We start from the raw sequence: 9,289 nt of genomic DNA, 5'->3' as shown, positions 1-9,289 counted from the left end.
AACTGATCCTTCACATTAGTCTTATAGTTTTCTACATCATCGTCAAGAAACATGCATTGAAAGTAAATGTCAACTAACATAAATGTGTTTTCATACTTTTGCCTAGGATCTAATATGGAAGCAAAAATATAAATCAAAGGAATCTCACTATAATATTTACGCCACTTTTTTTCCATTGCTGGAAGATACTGATCATAATCACTTTGATCGCGATGATCAGCGAAAAGTTGGGCGAGTAAGCATGCATTAGAAAGAAAGTTTTGAGCACAAGGATTGTAAACAGTAGAAAAACAATACGTCATGTTATATAATAACTGTAAAAATTGCATATATCTTTCACAGTTTTTCCAATCATCATCATACAAAGCATTTTGTGGAAATTTTTGGTTGTAAAATAATGTTAACGGGCCCTTGTACTCAATTGCCTTTGTTAACATGTCATAGGTGGAATTCCACCTAGTTGGGCAATCGGTTCTAATTTTTATTACCCTTATCTTTTGTTGTTTTAGAAAACTCTTCCATTCTTGGTATCTCATGTTAGAGCTATTAATAGACATAATAGCATCTCTGATTTTGCTGTAGTATGGGCCAATTGCCCGAACTCCATCCTGTACACATAAGTTAAGTACATGGCAAACACATCTAGTATGAAGAGCTTCACCGTCTAATAGTACATCGGTTAAGTTTTGTTTGATAAGATTAGCTGTGTATGTCATAGAGGTTGCATTATCAAAAGTCATAGACATCATTTTATCTCGAAGGTTGTATTCGTCTATTGCTTGCATTAAATGGTGAGCAATGTTAATGCCGGTGTGTGGGTATTCCAGCATTTTGAAATGTATTATTCTTTTTTGTAACATCCATTGATCATCTACCCAATGGCAAGTCACACATAAATAGTGATATTTATAACCACTATCCCAAGAATCGGCCGTTAAAGATACTCTACAGTTAAGGTTACTCAATTCGGCTTGTAACCGGACTTTGTACTCTAGGAAATTTTTCATTGCGGCGGAACGAACGGTTTTCCTAGAGATTCTTTTATGTTGGGGTTGTAGTGCTTTGTTAATGTAGGTGTTGAATGCGTCACTTTCCGAGAAAAGAAAAGGTTGTTCGGCGTGTACTATCATTTTTCCTAGTTCATCCCTATCCCTCTCATAGTTGTATGTAAAGCCGTATGGATGGAATTGGGAAATTTTGGGCTGGGTTGGATCACTAGCTGGTTTTGCACAAGCTTTCATGTGTCTAGATAAGTGTCCCGTCCCGTTTTTGGTAACTGCCGTGAATACACTATTACATGTTTTACATTTTTCCCATTGTTCACCATCTTTACTTAGGACAAAATAACGCCATACCTCACTCCTTCGGTTTTTCAAAAGTAGCATCTCAGTTTCGGTTAACCATTCATGATGTGTGTGATGGTTAGTAGGGGGACTAGTGGGAGTGGCAGTAGAAGGGGTAGAACCGGAGGGAATTCGGGTACTTTCTTGGCTACCTTGGCTAGAACAATAGTTTTGTTGATTACCGATATAATTAGGTGGAAATTGGTATGGTGGTAGTGGAAATTGGTTTAGTGGTGGTGCTGGAAATCCCGACGTATTATATGGCTCATAGCCCGGGGGGAAGTAAATGGGGTCATTGGTTTGACTCGTAATTTGGGGGCTCGTTGTATTTGGTGGTTCCCTAGAACTACTACTACGGATAAGTCGGCCTTTCCCCCTAGACCTAGATGATGGGTTGTTCGATGCCATAATTAACAATTAATTTTTTAATAAAAAGTGGTTAACTATAATAATAATAATTAATAACAACAATTTTAACAATAAAAATATCAATAATAATAATTAATAACAACAACTATAACAATAACAATAACAACAAAAATAAATAATAACAACAATTGTAACAATAATAATAATTAATAACAACAATTATAACAACAACAATAACAATTAACAACAATAATAATTAAACAAGATTATTCTAATAATAACAATAAAACAATAATAAATTTAAGATTAGTTTAGATCTTACAACCGTGCTTCAACGCTCCACTAATTACGATTACGAACTTTTTAATTTTTTCCGATATTAGGAAAATAATTAGAGAATTTAAGAGAATAATTAGAGAATTTAAGAAAATAAGGATTATTAGAGATTTAGAGAATATAAGAGATAAGAAGAAGAGATTGTGATTTTGTGATTTGGGAATGAAATGGAGGTGAGTATTTATAGAATTTTTGGCAAAAAACTAGCCGTTTTATAGCCGTTTATAGCCGTTGGCCCGCGGGCCGTGCCTGCGGGTCGTGCCTGCGGGCCAGCACGGCGGGCCATGCCCGTGCTCGTGCCGGGCCGTGCCTGGGAATTCTCCACCGTGTCCGTGGCACGGCCCGTGGCACGGAAGTTGAACTTCGTGCCGTGCCGTGCTTGACTTCGGGCCGTGCCGGGCTGCGCCGAACGGCGGGCCGTGCCGGGCGGCACGCGGGCCAACCCGGCCCGTGCCCAGGTTTACGCGCTGCGATAGAAATATCGCGTCACGATAGCGCCTGTTTGACTCCGAGTCGAATTCTGACTCTTTTCTGATACTTCGACCCTCTTTTTTCCTTATAAATAGAGGTCGTTTCCCCTCGTTTTCAATCATCAACAAGCTTAATCACCAACAATCATCATCTAATCCCTCTCTCTAAGCTAAAAGCTTATTTTCTCTCTCTTAATTTCTTAGCCTAGCCTAAACACATCCTAACACCATACTTCCTTCACGAGCCTTGAATACTCCAAGTCAACTTCGACCTCGACGTGAAAGGGTGATGAGTCTATTTTATATATATTTTTATTTCCCGTCCCACGGTCATATTTGTGCTTATTTGAGCTATGCGGAGCTATTTTTATTGCTAGTATACGTTTTCTAGTGTTTTTGTAGAGTTGGTATTATTTTGCAAGAATTTGCAGAATTATGATAATTTCCGAGTTTATTGAGCCACTACGAAATATTAGAGTCGAATAGTATTTTATGACCGTATATTTGAAGCCCAAAGACTAATAAAAGAAATTTAATTCGGTGATTAAGGGCTTGATTAAGTGAGTTACAATCATAGACCAAGCAAAAGAGTAGAAGATTGGGCCAAAGCATTAAACGACCCAAGCTTTACTAATGTTCCTGCTGGGCGTGATTTTTGGCTGGGCCCGATTGGGCGGACTAATGGCCCGACCGGGTGAGTGTGTTGTAAGGAGAATTAAGTCGGTTGGGACTTGTATAAATATACTCAAGTCCTTAATCACTGGCGTCATTCATTAGATAGCTCGGTAGCAGTAGTTTAATTTATTAGCTTTTGTTTTATTATTAGCTTTCGTTTAGCAGCTTTATGGTTTTAAGATTAGTTAATCTTTTCAATAACTTTTGTTTTATTAGCTTTAGAGATAGTTTTAGTTTTCGATAGCGTATTCTTGGACTTTGGTTTATATTATTTGCTTTGATGTTTATTTTAGTTTTGATATTGATGGCTGCTTGAGAATTCTAATTTATTGACTTGTTTTCTTTAATTTATTGTTCTTTCTTTTAATCATGTTTAATCTAATTGCTTTGTTTAGTTTAGTTTTAATTATGCACGAGTAGTTTAGTACTAGGGTTTATGGGGATCCATAAGTAATATGAAGGGGTAATTTATTATTGTTGATTGTTAATGCTTGATTGATTTCCTATTGATTGATTTAATGCTATGCAATTAGATTTGGCCAGATTTAATTGTATGAGTTATGCAATATTGATTCGAAATTCGAGAGATGAGAATTGATGTTTAGGCTTAGTTTCAATAGGCAGGTTAATTTATAAATGGTTAAGTCAAGATTCGTGAGATAGAGATTTAATACTGGTTGATTAATTTTGTGATTGTAATACGTAGCGAAAGTCTTTTATGATCTGATTAATTGATGCATTGATGATTGATTATTGATTATTGTGTTTTAGCCTTTAATATTATTTATTGATGAACCTATACACTAGGCTTTGATTTATTGATTTCTCCAATTTGCTTTAGTTTATTTATTCTCCTTAATTAGATTAATTCTCACAACACAATTTAGTTACTTAATAATTTAGATTATATTAATCATTTAGGAATAGAAAGATATTGTTTTCCTGTGGATTCGACCCTACTTCCCTATCTGCTTTATTTAGAGGATTTAGGTAATTCTTTTGATTAGGTGATACGACTAAAGCTTGTCAAAAGGTTGACAGTTTTGAGGGTTTGGTCCCAAATCTATATTTCAATTCTTATTTGATTTATTTAATTTGATTTAACCTTTCTTGAAGTTACTAACGTGTGTATTCTTTTGATAGAAAGAGATACGAGACATCAAAGTGAGTAGATCTACTATCCTTATTCCTTTGATATGGGAAATCATGTTTAAAATGTTATTTTAATTCCTAGTATCATGTTAGGATGCTTTTATGATTTTTGGTATCATGTTAGGGTGTTATTTTAATTTTCCTAATATCATGTTTTCAGTATCATGTTTAGGCTAATGCTTTGATCTTTATTATTTAGTGACATGTTAGGATTTGTTATTGATCCGTTTAGTATCATGCCTAGGATTTTGCTAATAATGCTTTGATGATTTGATTATGATGATGATTGTTGTGTCAATTAACTATACATTGCTTGATTATTCATAATTGATTGTTATTGTTTGATCACACCCTTTTTGCAGGTTTAAAGGAAATTTGTACTTGAAATCACGCCTAATAAGATAATTAATAATGTGATTTATGCTTAATATGATTTTAATTCAAGTGATCACCAATATTAGATTTGATTGTGCATTGATAATTAACCAACATAGATTAAACAGGTTTAGGGCTAACTTGTTGTATGTATGATGATCGGAAAAGCGCACATGAATATCATAAGAATTAAGTAGAGGCCGATTTAGGGCGGGTTCAATTTCTTTTAGGTTGGATTTGTACCATCATCCCCAAATATCTAGTCATGGTTCCGGACCACTATAGAATTAACGATCTCTGTGATCGTGAATGGGGTGTAACCTTCACACCCGTGAACGGTTTACAAGTTCCTAAAACTTGTTGGCGATTCTTACATCTCTAGCTTCCTTCCCTTTAGACGCCACCATACTTAAATGCATGATCACAATGGGACTCAAAGTTGATGTTTGAAATATTCCCTACATCTACCTAAGAAAAAAAAAAACTATTAAACAAAAACCCATAACCACCAAAACCCAGAACCAGAACCAGAACCACCACCAAAACCACTGACAACCACTAGAACCACCAAATCCACCGACACTCAAAACCCAAAACCACCACCAAAACTAGCGAAACCTAACCACGAACCCAGCCAAAACCACCGAAACCCAACAAACCACCCACGAACCCAGCAAACCACCACAAACATTGTAAACCACCACGAACCAGCCAAAACCACCATGAATCGAGCAAACCAACACGAACCCAACAAACCACCACGAAACCCAATTAAATCGGAACCACCACGAATTGAATTACTCCCAATTAAGCCACCACCACGAAACTAGATCTGAAACCTCTAATTAAAACTACCCCACGAAACTCACGCCACCCCCACGAACCAGATATGAAACCCATCCCTACGAAACTCACGCCACCCCCATGAACCAGATCTGAAACCCATCCCCACGAAACTCACGCCACCCCCATGAACCAGATCTGAAACCCATCCCCCTGAAACTCATGCCACCCCCAAGAACCAGATCTGAAACCCCTAAAACCACCCCGCGAACTTTAACCCACGAACTAGGCGAACCCAAATCCACGAACTCGGACCCACGACAAGACGAACCCAAACCCAAATCGCAATAGGAGAGAGAAGGGGGAAGATAAACCAAAATGTAGGATAGGGTTTAAATTCTAGAGATTTCAATTGAAGAAGGGTTAGGGAGATGAATGATTTTGATGAAGATGAATGATTTTTGGTGAAAATGATTACAATAATCAGATTCATTAGGTAAAAAGTTAAATTAGGTTAGTGATTTAATTAAATGTCTAAGTTGTTTAAGTAAGGGTAATATGGTCATTTTGTTGGCAAAAAGTTACTAAAAGTGGAAAGAAAAAAATTGTTGCACATAATAGATAGCAACCGAAAATGGCAAATGTTGCAAATAATTGTTAATGGAGGTAGTATTGTTTTAATATAAAAAAAACATAAGCATTTGCAACTGGCATTATAGTTTTTTTAAACAAAAAACTTAAAAAGGTATTATTTGCAACTGGTCGGGTGCTAGGCCAACTACAAATAATAATTATTCGCAGCTGGCATAGTCCTCCGCCAAAATTATTTGCAAGCTAGAGTAACACTAGGCCAGTTGCAAATAATACCTTTTAAGTTTAAAAATAAAAAAGACTATTTGCAATTGGCCAATAACTGCGCCAGCTGTGAACAATGACTATTAGCAGCTGGCAAGCGCCAAACCTAATATATATAAATAAAGTAGGCATTTTTGGAGAGCATTCGGAGCGCCATGTAAGAAATATACTTATTTCGACCAATAAGAAGAAAGATTTGTATTTTATTTTTGAATTAAAAAATTATGTCGCCACCTAGATAAAAGTAACGAATTAGATTTGATATATCTAAAATTTTAATGCCACGTAGATTATAATCCACGAACTAAATTATATTAATGAAAGAAAATATAGTAAAAATACAGGAAAAGATAAATTTATTAATTCAATACTACGAGTATAAGAAATCCAAAAAAATATACTAAAAAATATTTAAATGATAAACGCTTATAATAAAGTTTGATACCTATCATTATTAGATAAATTTTGATAGTATTTATGATAAGAAATACAGATTGTTCGTTAATTATAATTAAATTAAAATTTGTGATACCTACCATTATAAATTGACACATCATACGACACAAACAAAATTTCGTTTCAATAAAAACCTCATCAAGTGAATTTTATGTTAGGAATTTTGTGTTAATTTTTGGTCATCAATGGCCGGGTAATTTTTAGTTTAATTATTACTTACATTGTATTAATTTGGGATACTCAACGACTATATGTTTATGTTTTATTTACTAAATGTTTTTTTACATGCAAATCTAACACTTCATACGACACAAATAAAATTTCGTATCAATACAAAACCCCATCAAGCAAATTTTGTGTTAGTAATTTTGTATTAGTTTTAGGTCATCAATGTCCAGGTAATTTTTAAAATCTTATGTTTAAATTTATATTTGTAATTATTAGTTACACTGTATTTATTTAGGATACTTAACGATTATTTGTTTATGTAATGGCATATGATTAAATGTGGTATAATTAATATACGAATGACTTTGGTTATTTTTGGAGATGATGAAAAAATTCCAATGCATAGATTTGATTTTATATCGCAACAATTTTTCGTTTATTGGTAAATATATTGATTTATTTTATATAAATGTAAAGATTTAATTTATATCAATTTCGGTTTGGCTAACATTTTACGGTTCAATTTATCCATTGCTGTAGTAGGTTGGTTGTGGACGAGGTTGGTGATTCTATCGAAATAAAAGATATGGTAAAACAATGAATAAAAATTTAGGATTTAAATTATTAAAAATTTATCATTTCACATTAAAGACTTTTTATAACGGAAAAAATATCATATTTACAGATTATTTATATTTGATAAATTTATTATAAATTATAGTAAAAAAAATAAATATTAAACTTTTGTAATTTTGTCTAAAATTATTAAATACAATAAATCAAATAGTTAAAAATCTTAGATGAAAAAATAGTGCATCGCATGGACTTCCATCTAGTACAAATAATATTCTCAATTGCAGCTCCTGTTATAGCAGCCACATGCACCAATTACTAAAAGTCACTTTTCGTCAGTTGCTATTAGCGTTTTATTCTACTAGTGTCTATTTCCTCCTTTCAAACTCTCACTATGTCTTCTCCATCCAATAGCTTCCAGAAACTTCCCCAAGAAAGCCGCTCAAGTGGTGTTTCCGCCACATCAATATGCTCCAAAACCCTAGATGACAAGGAAACTCCAAGAAAAACAATGGCATGAAATACTCAACACTTCGTTGAGAATCTTGAGATTCTTCAAGATATAATAGTTTTGTACAAAATTCTACCATGGTTATCAGTGAAGCCGCTACTTCAATGCAAATGTGTTTGCAAGAAGTTGAAGTCCTTCATTTCTATTAATCATCTAGTCAGAATCCAACTTCAATGTTATTCAACTTCAAGGTGTGTTCTTGTCCTTCATTATGACAATGCTAAATTTGTGGCTAACAATGGGGCTTGTGATTTTAATAATCTTGATTTTTGTGATAAATTTGAGAAGGAATTTAATGGCTATAATAATAATAATAATATTGTTGATTTAAGGTTCTTGAGCAACATGGTTTGTGTGATATGTTTGATCAAGTAGTTTTGAAGGCAAGCCATTCTGGTGATTAATGGGTATATGCAACACATTATTATATTGTGCCTTTTTTTTTTCATTCTTTGATTATAATGGAGCAATTTTTATCATTTATAACCCTTGTCATGGTGCTTATCAGCTTATGTATAAATAATTGATTTATGGACTTGGTTATGTTTCACTCCTGCATGATTATGAGTGTGTTAATATTAATTTTCTCGAGGGTATGCAGTAGCAGGGCAGTTTATGAGATTTCGGACGCCCATGGGCGATAAATTAAATTGGGGCCCTATTACTATAATCGTACCTAATTTAATTATTTGAATAAATAATCTAGTTTTAGTTGCTATAAAATACATTACAATCTAATTTTTAAAAAATGTTTAGGTGTTCTAAAATGCATACTACGGAGTATATAATATTGCCGAAAATAAAATAACATCATGATTGATCCTCTCTAGCAATTGAAATTGATCACTTATTTGTTCACACTCCAATAGCTTAGGAATTTTGCAAATACATATTTATAATAATAGAGTCGAAAATGATAATTATATTGCTCTATTTCAATGTGTCTTTAGTAGAATGGTAAAATACTAGAAGTATGCATTTTTCAATATAAAATAATGAAGAAAATAAGATGTATATCGAATCTAAAATCTACGTGAATGTGGAGTAAAGTTCAAGTCATCTAACTACCAAACCACATACAAAAACATTATTAAATATACACACATATATTTTGTAACCTAACACTATTGACTTACAAGTTTAGAGAAAATGGGCCCTCTCTATCTGTGTGCCTTGGGCAAGCGCCTCGGCTGTCTGGACTAGCTACGGGCATGTGCAGGAGG

The sequence above is a fragment of the Chenopodium quinoa genome, unplaced genomic scaffold, assembly GCF_001683475.1.
Source record: "Chenopodium quinoa cultivar QQ74 unplaced genomic scaffold, ASM168347v1, whole genome shotgun sequence".
NCBI classification, from domain to species: Eukaryota; Viridiplantae; Streptophyta; class Magnoliopsida; order Caryophyllales; family Amaranthaceae; genus Chenopodium; species Chenopodium quinoa.
This window is presented reverse-complemented; position numbering follows the sequence as displayed.